This window comes from Scyliorhinus torazame, chromosome 30 (genome assembly GCF_047496885.1).
Source record: "Scyliorhinus torazame isolate Kashiwa2021f chromosome 30, sScyTor2.1, whole genome shotgun sequence".
Classification (NCBI taxonomy): domain Eukaryota; kingdom Metazoa; phylum Chordata; class Chondrichthyes; order Carcharhiniformes; family Scyliorhinidae; genus Scyliorhinus; species Scyliorhinus torazame.
Window position 1 is genome coordinate 8,444,313 of NC_092736.1, and position 24,848 is coordinate 8,469,160.

The 24,848-nt window shown below is 48.3% G+C and overlaps 1 protein-coding gene across 2 annotated transcripts in view; it reads right to left on the reverse strand.

Moving 5' to 3' along the window:
* Window positions 1-24,848, reverse strand: part of LOC140404351 (SH2 domain-containing adapter protein F-like) — a 268,902-nt gene that overhangs the window by 3,154 nt on the left and 240,900 nt on the right. The window lies entirely within an intron of this gene.

Below are 24,848 nucleotides of genomic sequence, written 5' to 3' on the forward strand. Positions count from 1 at the left end.
CTGTATAACACTGGGGTACAGTACTGGTGGGGACGGGTCTGTCGCTGTATAACACTGGGGTACAGTACTGGTGGGGATGTGTCTGTCACTGTATAACACTGGGGTACAGTACTGGTGGGGACGGGCCTGTCGCTGTATACCACTGGGGTACAGTACTGGTGGAGATGGGTCTGTCACTGTATAACACTGGGGTACAGTACTGGTGGGGATGGGTCTGTCACTGTATAACACTGGGGTACAGTACTGGTGAGGACGGGTCTGTCACTGTATAACACTGGGGTTCAGTACTGGTGTGCACGGGTCTGTCACTGTATAACACTGGGGTACAGTACTGGTGGAGATGGGTCTGTCACTGTATAACACTGGGGTATAGTACTGTTGGGGACGGGTCTGTCTCTGTATAACACTGGGGTACAGTACTGGTGGAGATGGGTCTGTCATTATATAACACTGGGGTACAGTACTGGTGGGGATGCGTCTGTCACTGTATAACACTGGGGTACAGTACTGGTGGAGATGGGTCTGTCACTGTATAACACTGGGGTACAGTACTGGTGGGGACGGGTCTGTCACTGTATAGCACTGGGGTACAGTACTGGTGGAGATGGGTCTGTTACTGTATAACACTGGGGCACAGTGCTTGTAGGGACGGGTCTGTCACTGTATAGCACTGGAGTACAGTACTGGTGGGGATGGGTCTGTCGCTGTATAACACTGGGGTACAGTACTGGTGGGGATGCGTCTGTCACTGTATAATACTGGGGTACAGTACTGGTGGGGATGGGTCTGTTACTGTATAACACTGGGGTACAGTACTGGTGGAGATGGGTTTGTCACTGTATAACACTGGGGTACAGTACTGGTGGGGACGGGTCTGTCACTGTATAACACTGGGGTACAGTACTGGTGGGGATGGGTCTGTCACTGTATAATACTGGGGTGGAGTACTGGTGGGGACTGGTCTGTCACTGTATAACACTGGGGTACAGTACTGGTGGGGATGGGTCTGTCACTGTATAACACTGGGGTACAGTACTGGTGGGGACGGGTCTGTCACTGTATAACACTGGGGTACAGTACTGGTGGGGACGGGTCTGTCACTGTATAGCACTGGGATACAGTACTGGTGGGGGCGGGTCTGTCACTGTAGAACACTGGGGTGTTATAACATGTACATCATTACATGGCTCCTCAAACTCCTTCTAATTTCTCTAAATCACAAAGGCATTTTATTTGGATCTGAGCTGAATCCAGCAGTTTAGAAATAGCTCGACGCAGGTCTGACCTCTCACAAGCTGTCGGACTGTAGCACTCACACAGCGAGGAGCCAACAATGGGTTAACATTCAGGCTAAATGGGGTGGTCACACGGGGGAAATTGGTGACAGGGTGGTGAGCCATCTGACCTCGTGAGCAGGGGTCACTGGCGGGGAGAGGTGAGGTCCAGGTGGCGGACGGCGTTTCTCCATTGCCCCTTGGGTAAATGAGTCGGTCTCAGAGCCCGAAAAGGGGGTCGCAGGTTATGAGGGTGAGGCAATTACATTTGATCCCAGGAGAGAAGCAGGAAATTCCCGGCCTAGATTTACAGTCTGAGATCAGAGTAACTGAGCAACACAGCTGTGGGCAAGTCTACAGAGCACCAATAAGCATTGTTACCACATCATCCGACTGACCCAGTGTGACCGTCTGTCACGAGAACGAGGCTACGGATGGACGATCAACTGATGCGCAACTGGAAGACACAATATTCCATTCGTATCCCAGCCTTGCGTGCACCGTGTCTCCTTCTGCTTCGTGCCTGGATTACGACAAACTAACATCCCCCCCTCATGATTTTCCTTTATTTTATATAAATTTAGAGTACCCAATTATAATTTTCCAATTAAGGGGCAATTTAGCGTGGCCAATCCACCTATCCTGCGCAGCTTTGGGCTGTGGGGGTGAAACCCACGCAGACACGGGGAGAATGTGCAAACTCCATGTGGTGGTATGTATTAGGGGTAGTACGGTGACTGTGAAGCCGAGAGGCTATTGGCTGACAGGTCCCGGGTCCTGGTTGGATCTGCCACCTGCTGGCTCCGCCCTGAAGGTGGAGTATAAGAGCTTGAGTTCTCCCAGCAGCAGCATTCTGTAACTGAGCTACTGGGGAACAAGTCTTGCTTAATAAAGCCTCGATTGATTTCATCTCTTCTCGACTTGAGTGAGTAATTGTTGCGCTACACTCCACACGGATAGTAACCCGGGGCCGGGATCGAACCCGGGCTCTCGGCGTCTTGGGGTAATTTACTCTTTTAAATGTGCCACATAAAGGCAGGCTGCCCTTGTTGTTATACCGTGGGTGCCACCAATACCCCCAGTCGGACTGTGCCCGTGTTAGGACCACTTCAAATCCCTCCACAACACGTGACTCCCTCTGATGGTATCATAGCTTTAAGAGCTTGGGGGTTGGCTGGAGGACAGTGGCGTTTGCTCTGAATCGCTTGCTGTCTTTCCCATTTACAGGTTGTCACTCAGTATTGACCCCGCATTCTTCAGCAGCTTTCTCCGGACGCAGCTAATCTGCTTCTACAGCAAACACGACACTTCCTTCCCCAGGAACTGACAGTGTCGACTGTGACAACTCAGCCACACTCAGGCAGTGCGGGGATTGCTGGATCCACCACTGGCTCACAAACCGAGGGAGAAAGAAAATAAAAACACACAATCTTGAGGTGCGGCCACTGTTTTTGTGACAGTGCAGCAGCCACATTGCACAGCAGGATCCCAGGAGTAATACATAAATGGCCGGTGTACCAGTGCTGATTCAGGGAGGAACACTGACTAGAGCACCAGGGAGAAGGCTCCTTGCTCTTCCAGAATAGTGCCAGGAGTGCTTTGCATCGACCCAAATCGGCAGTCGCGACCTCGGCTTAAGGCCTCACTCGAAAGGCGGCACCTCCGACAGCGCAGCACCCTCTTGGTACGGCACTGGGGTGGTGCCAAGCCCAGGCTAACCTTCTGTCAGCTGTCGTCACTGTCGCAGAGGTACATGTGGCAGCCAATTGGTACACAGCAAGATTCCACAAACAGTATAACGGGCGCGGTTTACCGGCCTCGTCACGCCGGACCTGGTGTCCCGACGAGGCTGTTGGATCGCACCAGAGGCCCCTGACTGAGGGAAGAATGTTAATCAGGATGCGGGGACACCTCCGGCGTTCGGTCTGGAACGGTGCGGCAGAATGTTTGAAACCCCCCCTGACAATGCACTGGGCCAAACAAGAACATTTAAACCTTTCTCCTTTACAATGTTTTCGCTCTCAAAATTCCCACAGTTTCTAATTCTCTGAACTCCCCTTCCTTGCTCCCTCTCCCCATCCTTCCCCCTTCATCCTGAGTGTGTTGAAATCCTCATTGTACTACTTCCTTCTTCACTCAGACATTCGTAGCTGTGGAGATTCCAAACGCTCACCGATCTCCATAGCTTTCCTGGGGGCTTAGTACGGCGACGATGGGCTGAATGGTTCCCTTCTGGGCAGTCAGTTTCTATCAGGATAACATATGCTGAAATGCACACACTTCACAACTGTTTGAAATTTATTTCCAACCATATCAATTACGTATCAATTCACTTTCACAGATTGCTTTATTCAAGTTTATAATGATTCAGCCACGTTATAAACACACCTGTTGGGGTGGCAGGCGGCACAGTGGTTAGCACTGGGAATACGGCGTTGAGGACCCGGGTTCGAATCCCGGCCCTGGGTCACTGTCCGTGTGGAGTTTGCACATTCTCCCCGTGTTTGTGTGGGTTCCACCCCCACAGCCCAAAGATGTGCAGGTTAGGTGGATTGGCCACGCCAAATTGCCACTTCATTGGAAAAAAATATAATAAGGTACTCTAAATTTCTAAAAAATAAATAAACAAGTAAACACGCCTGTCTTGGCCACCAGGTGCTGAGGCGGGACTCGAACCTGACGGCCCTAGCTGAGAGGTGGGGCCGCCAACCCACCGTGTCACAAGGCCGAAAATCAACAGGCCCATAAATCTTGCCATTCCACTTCAGACTTGGTACTGTCGAACCCTGACCTCTCTCTCTCTCTCTCTCGAGTTGTCAATAAGGAAAATGGCAGTAACCCATTCCAATGGGTCTATACTGGAGCTAATTATTTCCTTGCTATTTGAACAAGGTTTCAAAAATAATCTTACTCATCTCAGGTGTCAGGATAAAACACGGTTCAGGGTACAGTGTGTTTTTCCGAGGTTGATTAAAGATCCTGTCCAAATAAAATATAATTCACCACATTCTGGAATCTCATTACCGTGATATTTTATTTAGCGTTTCTGTCTGTTCTGATGGATGTTGCAGTTAGGCCAAGCTCTCGAAAGGAGGCATTTCATGAACTCGAACCAATCTAAATAAATTTAGAGTATCCAATTTTTTTTTTTTCTAATTAAGGGGCAATTTAGCGTGGCCAATCCACCTACCCTGTACACCTTTGGGTTGTGGAGGGGAATTTCATTCCTTCGCGCAGTAGGTTGTTGGGGTCAGGAATGCGCTGCCCTTTCGGGAGTTTCAACCGGAACTTTCAAAAGAGAAACTGGACAAGTTCTTCAAAAAAGGGAGCGTTTTCAGGCTGGGGGTTGGGGGGGGGGGGGGGGGAAATGGTAGTGGGGCTCTCTTAAAGGCTTAGTACGGCGACGATGGGCTGAATAGTTCGCTTCTGGGCAGTCAGTTTCTATCAGGATAACATATGCTGAAATGCACAACTGATTGAAATTTACTTCCAACCGTATCGATTACGTATCAATTCACTTTCACGGATTGCTTTACTCAAGTTTATCGCGAGTTTGTAGAATAATGAGGTTTAATATTCTACACTAATCAAGAACGATGTAGCTTTCTTCATCTTATTAAAGGATTATCTTTCCTGAATTTCTCTCTCCCCACTAGAACGGTGATGATTTGACGATCTCTCGCTCCGCAAATCCGAGGTGGTGGATCTGAGAGACGCTCCAGATCCAAAGCAGACAACCCACCAATGCTGTGCCCGCCCAGGACCTCGCTGGCGCACTCTGAATCACGGGTTCAAGTCCCGCCCCTGCCACTTCAGCATGAAATCTAGGTGGCCACTCCCAATGCAGAATTGAGGGAGGTGCTGCACTGTCAGAGGTACCACCTTCCAGGTGCGACACTAAACCCAGAACCCCCCCCCCCACCGCCTCGTTCAAGTGGATTCTGAAAATTGGGTGCCAGTGTCTGGAGAGGAGGGGGCAGGGGAGAGTGGGGGAGGTGGGGTCGGCGAGTGCGTTTGCCTGGTTGACCAGGGCTAACGTTTCTGCCTCAACTATCACTGACAAACACACACTATTGGCTGGAAAAATACCTGCGTCGAGGAATGACATTGGTGCAAAATGGCTAACTGCCCAACGGAATCCACACTTTAACCCTAAAAGGTGTCTAATCTGGAGAGGAACAGTCCCAGGGGTAAGGACAAGTGCAATAGGCGAGTGGGACCCTGAGCCTGGGCAGTATTGTGTTAGCACCGAGAATATCTCGTCTTTGCTCGAATTCTCTTGAAACATCTGTTCCCCCCCCCCATCAACATCTCTCTGGCCCAAGGTCACCTTTGTCCACTTGTACACACACACTCATGCTTCCAACATGTAATGATAGAAAATTGTTTTTCACAGCAAAATCGCACAAACAGCAAGGAAATATTGACTGTATTGTCTGTTTTGAGCGATGTTGATTTGACGGATAGGTATCAGCCAGGATGCTGGGGAAAATTCATCAGTTCACCTTGAAAATAGCGGCCTTTTTGCAGCAACTTGTTACTGCCTCCATTTTACATGTCTTAAATACGGCCCTCCATGCAGTGCAGCACTCCCCCAGTACTGTCAGAAGGAAGTGTGACACCAATAGATTTCATAGAATTTACAGTGCAGAAGGAGGTCACTCGGCCCATCGAGTCTGCACCGGCTCTTGGAAAGAGCACCCTACCCAAGCCCACATTTCCACCCTATCCCCATAACCCAGAAACCCCACCCAACACTAAGGGCAATTTTGAACACTAAGGGCAATTTGTCATGGCCAATCCACCTAACCCGCACATCTTTGGACTGTGGGAGGAAACCGGAGCACCCGGAGGAAACCCACGCACACACGGGGAGAACGTGCAGACTCCGCACAGACAGTGAACCAAGCCGGGAATCGAACCTGGGACCCTGGAGCTGTGAAGCAATTGTGCTAACCACCATGCTACCGTGCTGCCCTTAACTTAGTAAGAGAGGTGACAGAAATCTATACCTGGGACAAATAGACCCATCTTCATTCATCTGTAATTTTAAACATAAAGTAGCCATAATCCCGGATGACCATAGGCTGCTTTCCCCTTTGTAGGAGAGAGTTGACTGGAGGTGGTTTAACCCGAGGGTCACCACATCTCAGGCGAGGGGCAAGGTTGAGAAGGCGGGGCCTTTGTAAATAAACTGGTCCGGGAATCTGTAACACAACTTTGCGTTGCAATCTCATTTCGTAGACCTGGTTGAGGGAAGGGCAGGATTGGCAGCTAAACGTTCCAGGATTTAGATGTTTCAGGCGGGATAGAGGGGGATGTAAAAGGGGAGGCGGAGTTGCGCTGCTGGTTAGGGAGGATATCACAGCTGTACTACGGGAGGACACCTCAGAGGGCAGTGAGGCTATATGGGTAGAGATCAGGAATAAGAAGGGTGCAGTCACAATGTTGGGGGTTTACTACAGGCCTCCCAACAGCCAGCGGGAGATAGAGGAGCAGATAGGTAGACAAATTTTGGAAATGAGTAAAAACAACAGGGTTGTTGTGATGGGAGACTTCAAATTCCCCAATATTGACTGGGACTCACTTAGTGCCAGGGGCTTAGACGGGGCAGAGTTTGTAAGGAGCATCCAGGAGGGCTTCTTAAAACAATATGTCGACAGTCCAACTAGGGAAGGGGCGGTACTGGACCTGGTATTGGGGAATGAGCCCGGCCAGGTGGTAGAAGTTTCAGTAGGGGAACATTTCGGGAGCAGTGACCATAATTCAGTATGTTTTAAAATGCTGGTGGACAAGGATAAGAGTGGTCCTAGGGTGAATGTGCTAAATTGGGGGAAGGCTAATTATAACAATATTAGGCGGGAACTGAAGAACCTAGATTGGGGGCGGATATTTGAGGGCAAATCAACATCTGACATGTGGGAGGCTTTCAAGTGTCAGTTGAAAGGAATTCAGGACCGGCATGTTCCTGTGAGGAAGAAGGATAAATACGGCAATTTTCGGGAACCTTGGATAATGAGAGATATTGTAGGCCTCGTCAAAAAGAAAAAGAGGCATTTGTCAGGGCCAAAAGGCTGGGAACAGACGAAGCCTGTGTGGAATATAAGGAAAGTAGGAAGGAACTTAAGCAAGGAGTCAGGAGGGCTAGAAGGGGTCACGAAAAGTAATTGGCAAATTGGGTTAAGGAAAATCCCAAGGCTTTTTACACGAACATAAAAAGCAAGAGGGTAACCAGGGAGAGGGTTGGCCCACTGAAGGATAGGCAAGGGAATCTATGTGTGGAGCCAGAGGAAATGGGTGAGGTACTAAATGAATATTTTGCATTAGTATTCACCAAAGAGAAGGAATTGGTAGATGTTGAGTTTGGAGAAGGGTGTGGAGATAGCCTGGGTCACATTGAGATCCAAAAAGACGAGGTGTTGGACATCTTAAAAAATATTAAGGTAGATAAGTCCCCAGGGCCTGATGGGATCTACCCCAGAATACTGAAGGAGGCTGGAGAGGAAATTGCTGAGGCCTTGACAGAAATCTTTGGATCCTCACTGTCTTCAGGTGATGTCCCGGAGGACTGGAGAATAGCCAATGTTGTTCCTCTGTTTAAGAAAGGTAGCAAGGATAATCCAGGGAACTACAGGCCGGTTAGCCTTACTTCAGTGGTAGGGAAATTACTGGAGCGAATTCTTCAAGACAGGATCTACTCCCATTTGGAAGCAAATGGACGTATTAGTGAGAGGCAGCATGGTTTTGTGAAGGGGAGGTCGTGACTCACTAACTTATAGAGTTTTTCGAGGAGGTCACTAAGATGATTGATGCAGGTAGGGCAGTGGATGTTGTCTATATGGACTTCAGTAAGGCCTTTGACAAGGTCCCTCATGGTAGACTAGTACAAAAGGTGAAGTCACACGGGATCAGGGGTGAGCTGACAAGGTGGATACAGAACTGGCTAGGTCATAGAAGGCAGAGAGTAGCAATGGAAGGATGCTTTTCTAATTGGAGGGCTGTGACCAGTGGTGTTCCGCAGGGATCAGTGCTGGGACCTTTGCTCTTTGTCGTATATATAAATGATTTGGAGGAAAATGTAACTGGTCTGATTAGTAAGTTTGCAGACGACACAAAGGTTAGTGGAATTGCGGATAGCGATGAGGACTGTCAGAGGATACAGCAGGATTTAGATTGTTTGGAGACTTGGGCGGAGAGATGGCAGATGGAGTTTAATCCGGACAAATGTGAGGTAATGCATTTTGGAAGGTCTAATGCAGGTAGGGAATATACAGTGAATGGTAGAACCCTCAAGAGTATTGAAAGTCAGAGAGGTCTAGGTGTACAGGTCCACAGGTCACTGAAAGGGGCAACACACGTGGAGAAGGTAGTCAAGAAGGCATACATCATGCGGCCTTCATTGGCCGGGGCATTGAGTATAAGAATTGGCAAGTCATGTTGCAGCTGTATCGAACCTTAGTTAGGCCACACTTGGAGTATAGTGTTCAATTCTGGTCGCCACACTACCAGAAGGATGTGGAGGCTTTAGCGAGGGTGCAGAAGAGATTTACCAGAATGTTGCCTGGTATGGAGGGCATTAGCTATGAGGAGCGGTTGAATAAACTCGGTTTGTTCTCACTGGAACGACGGAGGTTGAGGGGCGACCTGATAGAGGTCTACAAAATTATGAGGGGCATAGATAGAGTGGATAGTCAGAGGCTTTTACCCGGGGTAGAGGGGTCAATTACTAGGGGGCATAGGTTTAAGGTGCGAGGGGCAAGGTTTAGAGGAGATGTACGAGGCAAATTTTTTACACAGAGGGTAGTGGGTGCCTGGAACTCGCTACCGGAGGAGGTGGTGGAAGCAGGGACGATAGGGACATTTAAGGGGCACCTTGACAAATACATGAATAGGATGGGAATAGAGGGATACGGACCCAGGGAGTGTAGAAGATTGTAGTTTATTCGGGCAGCATGGTCGGCACGGGCCTGGAGGGCCGAAGGGCCTGTTCCTGTGCTGTACATTTCTTTGTTCTTTGTTCTTTGTAATGAAAGCTGCAGGATCTTTCCCGATTCGTGGTATTTTTCCCAGATTGCCCAGGAGCAGACCCACTGACGGGGGCCCAGTCTCGCGAACGACAGTCACAGGTGTAGACACAGACACTGTGAAGAGTTACTCGGCCTCCGGAGCAGGGCTGGGAAGGGTTTCTTTGCTCAGAGCGACTCGGGAAGTTCCTGGCAGCTCTGTCAGGTCTGACTGAATAAACAAAAGAGCGCGGAATCTCTGGAATCTCCGGTTCTCTGAAGATGCCCCAAAGGCATTCCTGATATTTGGGTAGAGGAAAGCAGACAGTGGAGCAGGAATGTTCAACAAAATGGTTCACATAACTCTTCCAGGAAACGTGTGTCTGACATGTGTACATGCGTGTGTGTAGTCTGACTGTGTGTGTGTGTGTTTGTGTGTGCGTGATTGAATGCATCTGTGGGAGTCAGTGCATGGGAGTGTGTCAGTGGGAAAATTAGTGTCTGTGCAAGTGTGCATGAGTGTGTTCAGTGCAAGTGCATCAGTATGAGTCAGTGTGTGAGCGTCTCATTATGAGTGTATCAGTATGTGAGTGTGTCAATATAAATGTGTCAGTGTGTGTGTCAATATGAGTGTGTTAGTGTCTGTGTGTGCCTGAGTGTGTGTCACTATGAGGGTGTCAGTGCGTGAATGTATCCATACGAGTGTGTCAGTGTGTGCATCAGTGTGTGTGTGTGTGTGTCAATATGAGTGTGTCAGTGTGTGTGTGTCACTGTGCAAACGTGTGATTGTGTCAGTGTGAGCGTGTGGTGATGATCACTTCAGTTAACTTTTTAAAAAAATTTAGAGTACCCAATTAATGTTTTCCAATTTCGGGGCAGTTTAGCGTGGCCAATCCACCTACCCTGCACATCTTTGCGTTGTGGGGGTGAAACCCACGCAGACACGGGGAGAATGTGCAAACTCCACACGGACAGTGACCCAGAGCCGGGATTCGAACCTGGGTCCTCGGCGCCGTGAGGCAGCAGTGCTAACCGCTGCGCCGCCGTGCTGCAACACTTCAGTCATCTGAGAATTTTCAAAAATATTTTCTTCCCCCACTCGCTCCCTTTTTCCAGCTCTGCATTTTTCCATCCGCCCTCCCTCAATTATTAAAAATTATTTTAGGAGATGCGGGCATCGTTGGTCAGGCCAGCATTTGTTGCCTATAATAATAATAATCACTTATTGTCACAAGTAGGCTTCAATGAAGTTACTGTGAAAAGCCCCTAGTCGCCACATTCCGGCGCCTGTTCGGGGAGGCTGGTACGGGAATTGAACCCACGCTGCTGCCTTGTTCTGCATTACAAGCCAGCTGTTTAGCCCACTGTGCTAAACCAGCCCCTAATTGCCCTCGAACTGAGTGGTTTGCGAGACCATTTCAGAGGGCAGTTCAGAGTCAACCACATTGCTGTGGGTCTGGAGTCACATGTCGGCCAGACCGGGTAAGGACGGCGGATTTCCTTCCCTAAAGGACATTAGTGAACCAGATGGGTTTTTACGGCAATCGATGATAGTTTCCTGGTCACCATCACTGAGACGAACAATTATTTTCCAATATCGGTTTTAAGTAATTGAATTTTTGAATTAATTGAATTTAAATTCCACCAGCTGCCGCCAGGGGGCATTTAGTCTTGTGTCGCCAGAGCGTTAGACTCTGATTGGCCAGCAGCTCTTGGCAGGCGGGACATCTCTCCCTGGGGTCCTTGATCCCAGTGAAGACTTGCCACTGTCCAGTTAGGTGCCTGACTGGTACATAATGCCAAAGTCCTTCCCCAAAAAGGGCCAATGCCGGACTCTCTCGTGAACCCCCCCCCCACTCCCCTCACTTCCATTAAAAACCACTGGAGGTTTTCCTAAAAAGGCTCCAATTTCATCATTCTGAGAACCTTTTTAAAAATAATTTTATAAAAATAAATTTAGGGTAGCACAGTGGCACAGTGGTTAGCACAGCTGCCTCACGGCGCCGAGGTCCCAGGTTTGATCCCGGCTCTGGGTCACTGTCCGTGTGGAGTTTGCACATTCTCCCTGTGTCTGCGTGGGTTTCGCCTCCACAACCCAAAAAGATGTGCAGGGTAGGTGGATTAGCCACGCTAAACTGCCCCTTAATTAGAAAAAATTAATTGGGTACTCTAATTTTAAAATTAATTAATTAAATAAATAAAATAAAAATAAATTTAGAGTACCCAATTATTTTTTTTCCAATTAAGGGGCAATTTAGCGCGAATTTGAAAAGGTTGAAGGGCTATTTGTCCTGGCAGGCTAGTGGTAACCTGGTTGGCCGGGTTCTGAAATGCAGATGACCTTGGTATAGTTGCCATTGAATTTGGTCTCTGCAGCCCAAGAGGCCGTTAGCGTCTCTTCAGAGGTAACGAGGCACAAGGTGCTGTGATACTACCAAATAGCCTTTATTGGTCGAGGGTCACCGCCGGACATCGCGTCGGCCATTTTGAAAGATAATTGTCGAGTTTCTAAACTTACCAAATCAACCACGATGATATTTATATATTTTACGTAGAGTGAGCTCTCAGCACTGTTGTATCCATAATGAAAACTGCTTTGAGTCCCCCCCCCCCCTTGGCCCTGCTCTGTTACACTGCTTTGGGCCTTCGGAAGGGGTGTTACACCCCGCAGCATAAACCCTTTGAAGCTTTCTGCCTGGGATTCTGTTTGATCGCCAGCAGGGTTTTGTCTATTATTGTTCAGTAAGGCAATCGGAGATGCACTGTACCATCCTCCCCCGGCCCAACGAATGATATCCCACGTATGTAACTGGATAATGGTAGAGGTTGCATCCTCCATGTAGGCCAGACCGGGTAAGGACGGCAGATTTCCTTCCCTAAAGGACATTAGTGAACCAGGTGGGTTTTTACCACAATCGACAATGGTTTCATTTCATCATTAGATTTTTAATTCCAGATTTATTGAATTCAAATTTTACAATCTGCCATGGTGGGATTTGAACCCAGGACCTCAGAGCATTACCCTGGTTCTCTGGATTACTAGTCCAGTGACAATAGCACTACTTCACTGTCACCCCAGCTGTAGCAGCATGTGGTGCTTGTCTGTGTGTATGTCTGTCTGTGTCTATGTGTTTGTGCGTGCATGTGTCTGTGCATGCGTGACGGTGTGTGTGTGTGTTTCTGTCTGCGTGTATTTGTATGAGTCTATTTAAGTGTGTGTGTTTGGGCTTGTGTCTTTCTGCATGTCTGTATCGGTGTGGATGTGTCTCTATGACTCTGTGTGTTCCTGTGTGTGCAAGTGTGTGCCTGTGGGCATGTGTGTTGTGCCTGTGGGCATGTGTGTGTGTGTGCCTGTGGGCATGTGTGCGTGTGACTGTAGGTGCACATGTGTGTCCGTGGGCATGTGTGTGTGTGTGTGGGCATGTGTGTGTGACTGTGTGCACATGTGTGTCTGTGGGCATATGCTTGTGTGTCTGTGGGCACACGTGTGTGTCTGTGGGCACACGCGCGTATTTGTGGACATGCATGTGCGTGTGTGTCTATGTGTCAGCATCCCCTCCTAGCTCCTTGCCTGAAATTCAGAGCTTACCCTCTGTCTCCTGTTTGAAAGTCATACATGCTTAACCCTGAAGCAAGAAGCTTAAACGTATAAAATACAGTCAATTAGAGGATAATAAACTGATCCAAAATCAGGCACAGATTACTGATCCCACTGGCTTTGTTTATTCTTCAAAGCGTGTCGGGAATCAATAAAAACAAGTCCACCTGTTGTAACCATAGAAATGCAGCAACCTTCACCAAAAATAAAGACTTAATTCCTAGAACAAGGGGAAATGTAGACGTGCCTGGGACTCGGAACCCTGCCTGGAGGGCAGCAACGTGCGGAGAAGCGATTATTGGAAGCAGCTTCGTTCTGTCTCACCAAGTTCTCCTGCGTTATGGACCCTCCTCAAAGACTTCCGTTAGCAAAATGTCTGACAGCATTTCACTTACAGTGACTGCAGTTATACACCCAGCCAGTTTCCCGTGCATGGCAAGCTCCCACTCACAGCCGTCTAGGCAAACGGCCAATCCATACTGGGGGCTGGCTAAGGAGGGGAATATTAGTTCCGGACATTGGGAATAGCTATCCCGGCTCCCCTGTGGAATGCTGGCCGTGGGCTTTTCGAGATCCATCCAAGAAGGCAGATAGGACCTCAGTTGAACATCTCAATCCGAAGACAATGGCCGGGGTTTTACACTCCTTACCCCCTCCCCACTGCCGCCCAACACCCACCTCCCCCCAACGGGATTTCCAGCAATTCACCATTGGCCATTGGTGGAATTTAACCATAAATTCTTAATGGTTGGAACATTAACAACGTCAGACAAAGGGATATTCACCATTTGTCAAAGCCAAAGCGGAGAGATGAGAGCCGTGTGACATGACCCCTCCTAGTTGCTGGGACCTGTATTATTGCCAGAACTTAGTCTGCCATCTTTCCATCTACCAAGCAGCAGCAGAGAAAAAGGGACTCTGGCCAGGTTTGAATGCTTGGCCCCCGCCCACACTGTTTTTACTTACACTTCTGAACGTCTAAGCCATTGCTTACAAGACTAATTAATCTCCGCATCCCTACCTCATCGTGGAAGTCAAGTCTACTGTAAAAGTGAATTATCCAGCATCAGTTTTCAACCTGCTGACCTCAGCGAATGAATACACCATTGGACTTTGATTCTGACCTCTGGACTCACATGAAACAATAATTATTTTCCCTGTGGTCTTTGCCCTGTAAATCTTGCTTTCTTTGTCCTTCCCTTTTATTGTACGACTGCACAGGGGCTACGTGCAGTCTTCCCGCATGCGAATGTGTTTGAATAAACTAACCCTCTGAGTTCACCCTCTCCCGAGTTGGCTGTGGAGTTATTAATAGAAATTAGATCACATCATATCCATGGAGTTGGGAAATATTTATAAAAGGGGGAAGCAAATCAAAAATAACTTTCTGCTCACAAGACGGGTGACGGGAGGAGAAATCGGGGCTGTTTAAATTAAACTCCCTCCCCTCATGTCCGTAACAATGGGATACTCACGAACTCTGTCGGGGAAAGAGGGGGTGACCTTTCAGAAGAGTTGGCGAAATTCAGCCAGGCCCTGAACCAAACTACATGGCGAAAAATAATCCCTTCTCTCCGCCTCTCCCCCACTCCCCGAAAGATGGTGCTCAACACCTACTCCCAGTTTCAATTAGCGTTCGGTGTCAGGGTTTGATTGATAAAGTGCCGTGGGGATATTTTAGGATGTTAACGGCGCTATACAGATGCGCAATGTCGCCGTCCCCGCCTGAACTCCCCGCTGAGCACTCGGTCAGAACTCTACGTTCCGTAATTTTTGCATTATAAAGGAGAACCTACAAAAAAAAACACAAGAGTCAGCCGGAGTTTTGCAATGCTCATCATTTCGGCGAAGCTGGCTTTGTAAACTACTGGAATGTAATATTAATGCTAATAAGGTCATTAATCATAAGCTGGCATTTTAATGAAGGAAATAATTTCACTTTCGGCACAAAGCATTCTGCAAGTTTGTAATTTCGCACTTTCCTGCCCTCCAGTCCAGTTTTCTCCCTTTGTCTCCAGGCGCTGTACGTACTGTGCAGAAAGTGTAGAGGACACCACCCCGGGGACCCCCCTCTCCACTCAACCCTGCGTCCGAGATCCAAACTCACTTCCACAAATGGCAATTGATGCCGGGCTAATCGCTCACTTTCAATCTGAGGTTTTCGGCAACCAAGGGTGTTGAGGGACAGGGGCGGTCATCCCGGGTTGGGTAAGCCATGGCCACACTGAGTGGGCTGGTGGAACAGGCTCGATGGGCTGAGTGGCCAGCCCTCCACCCGTCCACTAGTAAAAAACACGAAGGCACACACGCTCACACAGACACACACCGACACACACACACAAATACATAGACACAGAGACACATAGGGACATAAACACACACAGACTCACACACACTCAGACACACACATAGATATACACACACACAGACACATACATAAACACACAGACACACAAAAACACATCACAATCACACAGAGAGACACACGCAGATACATATACATAAACACACACACTGACATACTCACATAATGACTCACACAGACATAGACACACACTCACACAGACACACACAGACCTCACTCACACAGACGTGCTCACACAAAGACACATACATAAACACACACATTCACAGACACACAGACAGACACATAGACACACACACTAACACACATATAAAAACACACAGACACACATCACAATCAAACTTAGGCACACTCACACAGACATACGGAGATACAAATACACATGCAGATACATACACGTACAGACACACGCACAGATACACACATTTACATACAGACAGACACACACAGACAGGCAGACACACACACACACAATTTCAAACTTGCCAACTAAACAATGTTTTGGAAAAAAGCCCAGGGAGGGAACAGAGATTGTGCCGGGGACATAGAATTTACAGTGCAGAAGGAGGCCATTCAGCCCATCGAGTCTGCACCGGCTCTTGGAAAGAGCACCCTACCCAAGGTCAACACCTCCACCCTATCCCCATAACCCAGTAACCCCACCCAACACTAAGGGTAATTTTGGACACTAAGGGCAATTTATGAAATGAAATGAAATGAAAATCGCTTATTGTCACAAGTAGGCTTCAAGTGAAGTTACTGTGAAAAGCCCCTAGTCGCCACATTCCGGCGCCTGTTCGGGGAGGCTGGTAATTTGATCAGTCGAGCTTGTCACATGGCTCATTTACACTTGCTCGGAGTAGCATACATTTATACACAGGGGCTGCTTTCTGCAAACAAAAGGAATATGTTCAAGCCTTGCGCCTTTTTTGAATTTCCCAGGAGTTTGGGGAGCCCATATTTCCCCATTGATTTCTCCAGGGTAACACCTCAGCCAATCCGAATTGACTTGCCAGCCAATCAGCACTCCTTCTCAGCTGTACGGTAAATTGTTGCGATTGCTTAAAATTTGGTGTTCTTGTATTTGTCCCGAAGAGCGCAAGGTGAAAAGATTCAGCAACAGGTCTCTCTATTCAGCGATATTCAAATTGTGTCCTAGCAAGCTATTGCATCGAAAAGATCAAAAGAAAGATTTCTCGTTTGCTCCGCACCGTGACATATTATGGGTTATTCAGAGAAACAGCAAGTCCAGGCTCATTACAGATGAGACTGTTTCAGGGCAGTCCGCTATTGATCAGCTGGACGCAGAATCAATCCCCTCTGAGATTGCTAAATAGATCGATACTGTGTGTCAGAAACTGACTGTTCCTATTTGAAGCTGTACCTCTTAATCAATGTGTTACTTTACCGTGTGGTCCTCAGGAGTGGCGGCGAATGTGGCCTCTCGCTGTTTCAGAAAGAGGAGTTGAAGGGAAGCTAGGTATGCATGGAGGCCAGTATAAACACCAGCATAGACCTTTCGGGCCGAATGGCCTGTTTCTTTATAGAATACGTATAGCTCAGCAGGAGGCCATTCAGCCCATCGAGTCTGCAACAACCCTCCGAAAGAGCACCCTACCTAGGCCCCTCCCTTGCCTATCCCAGTAACCCCGCCTAACGTTTGGACACTAATGGGCAATTTAGCATGGCTAATCCACCCAACCTGCACATCTTTGGACGGTGGGAGGAAACTGGAGCACCCGGAGGAAACCCACGCAGACACGGGGAAGAAAGGGTAAACTCCACACAGACAGTCACCCGAGGCCGGAATGGAACCCGGGTCCCTGGCGCTGTGAGGCAGCTGTGCTAACCACTGTACTACCGTACTGTCTGTACGAACAGAATGGGAAAGAGGTGCATTTATATAGCACTCGTCACAGCCACTGGACACCTCAAAACATCTTACAGACAATTAGGTACTTTTGAGGTACAACCATTGTTGGACTGTAGAAATACAGCCGCTAATTTTCACACAACGTCCTGGCCCCAGGCGGAACCTCCGTGCTCCTAACCAAAATAGAGCCCTGGGGTTTTTTTCTGACCCGAGCAGGCAGCTGGAGCCTCAGTTTAGCCTCTCATCTGAAAGAAGGTGGCCACTGGCAGCCCCACATCCCTGCTTTGGAACGGCAGCCTCGGGTTTGGCACTCAAACCCTGGGGTGGGACTTGAACCCACAACCTGGCGCCCCAGAGGCGAGGGTGCTGGCAACTGAAAATACTTTGTGAGAGAGAACCAGTGTGAAAAAGGGACAGGGGGGTTGTGGCCACATTCAGAGTCCTTGACTGATTTCTCTCAGTATTGCAGCTGGTAACTGAGCTCCCTGTGCCTGTGACGCATTTATTGAACATAATCATTATGTTTCCGTTACCAAACTGGATAGCCAGTGACATTAGGAGTTGTGGCTGATTTACAGAGACACATACAGTCCGGAGCTAACAGTTGGATAAAGGTTTCTCCTGCGTTCGATAACCATGTGAACAGTGAGCTCTTCCATAAAAAGATAATTTGACGTTTACTGTTAACTGACCCACGTGTTTTACCCGTGATTCTGGATGTTTTCCACTGAACATTTACTCATCTCGACTCTCCCAATTCACCCTCAGCGTTAACAACTCTAGGGCAGCACGGTGGCGCAGTGGTTAGCACTTCTGACTCGCGCCGCCGAGTACCCGGGTTCGATCCCGGCTCCGGGTCACTATCCGTGTGGAGTTTGCACATTCTCCCCGTGTCTGCGTGGGTCTCACTCCCACAACCCAAAGGGTGGCACAGTGGTTAGCACTAATGCCTCACAGCTCCAGGATACTGGGTTCAATTCCGGCCTTGGGTGACTGCCTGTGCGGAGTCTGCACGTTCTCCCCGTGTCTACGTGGGTTTCCTCCGGGTGCTCCGGTTTCCTCCCACGGTTAAAGATGTGCAAGTTCGGGGCAGCACGGTGGTGCAGTGGTTAGCATTGCTGCCTCACGGCGCTGAGGTCCCAGGTTCGATCCCGGCTCTGGGTCACTGCCCGTGTGGAGTTTGCACGTTCTCCCCGTGTCTGCGTGGGTTTCACCCCCACAACCCAAAGATGTGCAAGGTAGGTGGATTGGCCACACTAAATTGCCCCTTAGTGTCCAAAAGGTTAGGTGGGGGTTACTGGGTTATGGAGATGGTGTGGAGGTGTGGGTTCTCTTTCCAAGGGCCAGCAGACTCGATGGGCCGAATGGCCTCCTTCTGCATTGTATGATTCTATGATAAATTCTATGTGCAATGAGCTTTCGGAGCACTGCTCCTTACTCAGGTGAATGAAGAGGTAGGTTCCAGAAACATATATATAGACAAATTCAAAGATGCCAGACAATGCTTTGAATGCGAGCATTTACAGGTAATTAAGTCTTTACAGATCCAGAGAGAGGGGTAACCCCAGGTTAAAGAGGTGTGAATTGTCTCAAACCAGGGCAGTTGGTAGGATTTCGCAAACCCAGGCCAGTTGGTGGGGGGTGAACGTAATGCGACATGAATCCCAGGTCCCTGTTGAGGCCGCACTCATGTGTGCGGAACTTGGCTATAAGTGCTTCTGGAACATACCTCTTCGTTCACCTGAGGAAGGAGCAGCGCTCCGAAAGCTAGTGATTTGAAACAAACCTGCTGGACTTTAACCTGGTGTTGTAAGATTTCTTACTGTGCCCACCCCAGTCCGACGCCAGCATCTCCACATCATGTGCAATGTACGTTGATTGGCCATGCTAAATTGCCACTTGATTGGAAAAACTAATTAGAAAAATATAAATAAAAAATATTTTTTAAAAAACCAACCCTTTGGCGTTGGAGGAATTGGATTTGTCTCATTCGACAGATATTTGCTTCAGCCCTGTTGAACTGTGGGGTGCTGTGGTTCTATCAATGCCCAAGTGCTGGTGTCTCGCAGGAGTAGAGGGAAAACCCCAGTCTAAACAGCCTATTCAGCTACTGAAAGCTTCACAGTGGAGCATGATTCTGCTCTCATCTGATGCCAGCACACAGGTAATCCCCAACAATGAGCTCTCTCTCAACCAGTGATACCGGAGAGAATTATGCCATTGTCAGTCCCAACATTGTCCAAGTCACTGTGGGTGTGCTTCTAAAATACCAACGGGAATATAACAGGTTGTCAGATTACCTCTTGTTTGCTGTTTGTAATCGGCACAAACATTCCTGGACCCTGGGCTAAGGGGAACTGAAGTCTTTAAACAACAGACAGGACTACAGATATGGTGCACAGACGGATAACATGGGATCATTTCACTGCCACACATGTCCCAACAATGAGCCACAGGGGAATATCACAATCGCATGGATTCAAAATGAGACAAGAGTGGTCATTGAGCGCTTCGACTCTGAGCCGTTGGCCAGCCTGAGATTATGGGCCGACACTAACACGGCATTGACTGGGTAGACTATGGAAAGCATGTACTGTCAGGTTGCAAACTATTTCAGTCAATGGTGAACTCATCCCTGAGTCAAAAAGGCCTCGACCATCTAGAAGGACAAGGGCAGCAGATACCTGGGAATCCCACCAGCTGGAGGTTCCCCTCCATGACACTCATCATCCTGACTTGGAAATATATCAGCCGTACCTCCACTGTCGTAAAATCCTGGAACGTCCTCCCTAACAGCACAGTGGGTGTCCCTACACCTCACGGACTGCAGCGGTTCAAGAAGGCAGCTCACCGCCAGCTTCTCAGAGGCAAGTAGGGATGGGCAATAAATGTTGACCTGTCCAGTGATGCCTGCAGCTCATGAAAGAATGTTTAACAACATACGAGAGCAGGAGTCGGCCACTCGGCCCCTCGAGTCTGCAGGACCATTCAATAAGATCATGGCTCATCTGATTGTGGACCTCAACTCCCGCCTGCCTGGGATACCCCACCCCAAAACAAGCTTAACATGAACTGCGGCAAAGGTTGAAAATCTTCAGCTGATGGGGAGAAAGAAGTAACGACAAGAGAGAACTAAATCTTCCTGAAAAGAGAGACAAGTCGCCGAAGCTTTTCAGCTTGCACTCATCAAGACAAACACAAAAATACCAAATTTCAAACAATCACAAGAAATTATACTAAAGGAGAAAAGGGCACTGATTGACTGGCAAGTCAACTCTGATTGGCTGAGGCATTGGCATGGGGAAAGCAATGGGTAACTATAGGCTCCCTAAGAACATAAGAACTAGGAGCAGGAGTAGGCCATCTGGCCCCTCGAGCCTGCTCCGCCATTCAATTAGATCATGGCTGATCTTTTGTGGACTCAGCTCCACTTTCCGGCCCGAACACCATAACCCTTAATCCCTTTATTCTTCAAAAAACTATCTATCTTTATCTTAAAAACATTTAATGAAGGAGCCTCTACTGCTTCACTGGGCAAGGAATTCCATAGATTCACAACCCTTTGGGTGAAGAAGTTCCTCCTAAACTCAGTCCTAAATCTACTTCCCCTTATTTTGAGGCTATGCCCCCTAGTTCTGCTTTCACCCGCCAGTGGAAACAACCTGCCTGCATCTATCCTATCTATTCCCTTCATAATCTTATATGTTTCTATAAGATCCCCCCTCATCCTTCTAAATTCCAACGAGTACAGTCCCAGTCTACTCAACCTCTCCTCGTAATCCAACCCCTTCAGCTCTGGGATTAACCTAGTGAATCTCCTCTGCACACCCTCCAGTGCCAGTACGTCCTTTCTCAAGTAAGGACACCAAAACTGAACACAATACTCCAGGTGTGGCCTCACTAACACCTTATACAATTGCAGCAGAACCTCCCTAGTCTTAAACTCCATCCCTCTAGCAATGAAGGACAAAATTCCATTTGTCTTCTTAATCACCTGTTGCACCTGAAAACCAACTTTCTGCGACTCATGCACTAGCACACCCAGGTCTCTCTGCACAGCAGCATGTTTTAATATTTTATCATTTAAATAATAATCCCTTTTGCTGTTATTCCTACCAAAATGGATAACCTCACATTTGTCAACATTGTATTCCATCTGCCAGACCCTAGCCCATTCACTTAGCCTATCCAAATCCCTCTGCAGACTTCCAGTATCCTCTGCACTTTTTGCTTTACGGGTAATCCAAAAAAATCCGCAAGGCTTGGACAGATTCCTTTTGTTTGCAGGGAACGGAACCTTGGCCGGAATCTTCTGGCTGTTATCGCCAGTGGGATCTTCCGGCAAGGGATGCATTCAACGGGAAATCCCATTGACAACGGCAGGTCCTGAAGATTCCGCAGCTGCCAATGGTGGGCCCTCTCCACCACCACTAAACATGCAGTGGCTTGCTCAGAAAATCCCGCCCCTTGCGTATGAATATGTGTCACTCATAACAAGCATAAATGAGCCTCAATACGAGCTTGACTGACTATCTCAAATTGGTCAGCAGTGATGAACGCATTCAGGATTGCTCAGCAAGTGCTGCCCAATCGCAGAATCACATCTAACAGTCAGTTGACACTTTGTTTTTGGATTTGGTTTCAGCAAATGTTTGTTGGGGAATAGGTCTCCACTCTGCCTGTTACAAAAAAAACCAAAGGAACATGCTTTCTGATTCAATCAGCAAATTGTCGGAACATATGTCCTATATACCTGGCATCACACTGGCACTGAAATTCAGGCATGACGGACTAGATTCTCTGCCACCCACTGTTGGTAGTGGAGTTCCCAATGTGGCAGAGAATCCAGCATCGACTAAGTTAAGTGCTTTTTGCAGAGAAAAGGAGGAAGCGAGAGCACTTAACTGCCTTTGATGTGGTCTAAGCGCTGTCAATCATAGCTAGATTTTTATACACATTGCACTTAGTTTCACAGAAGGCTACTTGAGATCCACTCAAGCGTGACGAGAAATGAATTGAACAATCCAGACAGCTCTGTTTGTGCAAGCTGTCAATCACAGCCTAGTAAAATCGATTTTAAATTGATGAGACTGAAAGCCTTTCAGATCAAAGATTTGAGGGAGTTTAAACCCAGTAGTTGTGGTTTTCCCTTTCTAGGAATTTACTTATACTGCTTCCTCAGCCTGAGCCAGCAGGTGTATTGCACAGGTGAGTTATATAGCAGTGATTTATTTTTCACTGTCTCTGTCTGGACAGCTCTCCAGCTTCCATACAGGGTGCTTTGTACGGGGGGGTTTCTGGTGGGGGGATCTCTGGTGGGGGGGGGGGGGGGGTGACCTAGAAATCCCATGGTGGAAGGTGGAATTGCATTGTGGGATGAGGGGGGGGGCGGGCCCAGCTGCCAGACTTTGCTGTCGGGCCTCCCACTCAAAATGGCGGCCCAATAGTGGGATTCGCAACAGGATACCTCGAAATCCCCGCCATGCATAGATTTGCGGGGCAAGGGCTAAAAATGGCCTCTGGATTCCTGCTCCCCACAGGAGCCCAAATCGGAGGTGATTGGTCTCCGACGTGGGAACATCTCCCAAACGGAGAATTCCAGCTGATATCGCTCAGCTCTCTGGCAGGTGGGACGGCTTTTTGCTGCCTCCTGTTGGTGGAAAATACCACTCGTGTAGCCAGCGCGTACCTGCAGCTTGCTTAACCCGCTGTTGACATCTTTGGGGGATATGTTGCCGTTGCCAGGTCAGAGACGGGGACCTTTCAGCTCCGAGAGTGGTGGCCTTTGGCCCATGCGTGACTTTGCGAGACACAGAGCACTGATATGATCAGGATAGCCATCATCCAGCTCAACAGCTTGGACGTGTTTCATTTCTGTAACAAACTAAAAATTCTTCAACTTATCAGTCTCTCCTGAACCAAAGGCCCCTCCCTTCTTGTGACAGCACCTCCAGCTTTAAGCTTCAATTCTCCAAGTTCCAGGCACAGAGGAGTGAGAAAGGCAGCCTCGCCTCTGATTTCTGTCTGGTTTGAGGCAGGGACACAGGTTCAGAGAGGCCTCAGGCAAACACACTGACGGACATGCTGACGTGTCGGCCATCTTTGTCACCAGCCATGTAATTGCCTGAGGAAGTGGCACTTTAATTACTTGTGCAACCCTTTCAGTTATACCAACCGAGAGGCTATAATTGTATTTTAAATGAGTAATTTATATGCAAAACTGTGTTTGAAACAGGCAGCTGATATCAGAATAAAATCTGCATATAACACTTCACACACAACTCAATGGAAATGAGAGTGACGGTGAGAGGGAGAGAGAGGCATACAGAGGCAAATGGAAAGAGAGATACACAGAGATGGAGAGTGAGCGACAGTGAGAGAGGTGGAGGGGAGAGAGGCAGAGGCAAATGAAGAGATGGGGACAGGAAAAGAGTCAGGCAGGCAAAGGAGGAGAACTATGAAAAGAGAATTAGAGACAGATTGAGTCAGAGACAGAGGGACAGGGAGAGCTGGACCAGAAACACACAGAGAGACAGAGAGAGGGGGACAGAGAGAGAGAGGGACAGAGGGAGAGGGGGTGGAGAGAGAGGGGGGCAGAGAGAGAGAGAGAGAGGGGAAGAGAGACAGGAGGGCAGAGAGAGACAGGGGCAGAGACAGAGAGACTGAGAGAGACAATGAGAGACAGAGAGAGGTGGAAACACAGAGAGATAAAGAGGGACAGAGAGAGATGGGGAGAAACACACAGCGAGACAGAGAGAGGGGGACAGAGAGAGAGAGAAAGAGGGACAGAGAGAAAGAGGGACAGAGAGAGAGGGACAGAGAGAGAGGAGGACAGAAAGAAAGAGGGACAGAGAGAGAGAGGGGCAGAGAGACAGAAAGGGTCACAGAGAGAGGGACAGAGAGGGGGGACAGAGAGAGAGGGGGTAGAGAGACAGAGCGGGGCAGAGAGAGAGCACGGCAGAGAGAGGGGGACAGAGAGGGACACACAGAATAAAAAACAGAGAGAGTCACAAAGCACGAGAGAGAGAGTCAGATGGAAAACAGATAGAGAGAATCAGGGAAAGAGAATGAGAAGTGGGACGGTCACAGAGAGAGCGAGAGAGGCAGATTCAGACAAATAGAGAGAAGGAGAGACAGGGAGAGATTTTTGCCGAGGCCAATATAGAATGGAAATGAAAGTAATCTTTTGCCTCAGATAACAGCCTATTTAAATAAAAACCAAAGTCCCTTTGGCATTGCTATAAATTCTTGAAAGAAAAACCAAATGGAACCAACACGTCTTTTAATACAGGGCACAAGGCAATGCAATTTACACATAAATTAATTTTCAAAAGCTGATTCCTGTGTATATGGAGCTTATTAGTTTCAATTCGATTCCCTCAATGTACTGCCAGATACTTGGGAACTTCATTAAAGATGCATTAGAGATGTATTTAGTGGAAAACCATTGGCTATTAAGTGTGACTCAGCTAGCTGGCTATTTCTGTTTGTATCCCGCTGGGAGGGGGTTAGACTGTGCAGGACAACAAAGACAGCAGCCAGTGTTAATCATAGAATTTACAGTGCAGGAGGCCATTCGGCCCAGCAAGTCTGCACCAGCTCTTGGAAGGAGCACCCTACCCAAGGTCAACACCTCCATCCTATCCCCATAACCCAGTAGCCCCACCCAACACTAAGGGCAATTTTGGACACTAAGGGCAATTTTAGCATGGCCAATCCACCTAACCTGCACATC